This window comes from Helobdella robusta, assembly GCF_000326865.2.
Source record: "Helobdella robusta unplaced genomic scaffold HELROscaffold_5, whole genome shotgun sequence".
Classification (NCBI taxonomy): Eukaryota; Metazoa; Annelida; class Clitellata; order Rhynchobdellida; family Glossiphoniidae; genus Helobdella; species Helobdella robusta.
In genome coordinates, this window is record NW_008705254.1 from 5,257,995 (window position 1) to 5,258,773 (window position 779).

A 779-nucleotide genomic window follows, 5' to 3' on the forward strand; every position below is an offset into this window, starting at 1 on the left:
TGTTGAGTATTTTCATCTCGAGATAATATTCACTTGTGTGACAATGAGGATGAAGATTTTTAAATATTCTGATGAATCGGTTTTGGCATTTTGTTAACTGTTTTAGATGAATGTCAGGACTGTTTCCCCAAATTACGTTGCAGTAGATGAGGTGAGGAAAGATTAATGAATAATACAGGTCAATTAGAGTAGGTTTATTTAATTTATTTTTAATTTTGCTTATAACTCCTAGGGTTTTGCATATTCTTTTAGACATAGTATCTATGTGAATATCCCAAGACAGATTGTCCTTGATTGTTACTCCAAGGAATTTTGTGCTGGTTGAGCGAGGAATAGAAATATTGTGCATTTTTATGTCTAGTTTAGGTATAATATTTGTTAAAATTTTCGGACCAAAAATAATGTAATTACATTTAGAATAATTTACTATTAATTTATTTTTGATAAACCAGGTTGATATATTTTGAAGACTGTTATTGATGTATTCTACTTCTTTCAATGGGTCTTTAGTTGGGAAGAAGATGTTAGTGTCATCTGCATATAGAAGGTGATTTGCATCAGTTGCATGTTGAAAATCGTTCATGAAGATTATGAATAGAAGAGGACCTAAAATTGATCCTTGTGGCACGCCTGATCTTACGTTAAGTTTTGTTGAGGAGTGACTTTTTATTGCCACATACTGGTCTCTGTTCTCTAGATAACTTTTGAACCATGCACTTACTTTTCCTCTTATTCCATGTGAATTTAATATATATGTTTATATATATATATATATATAT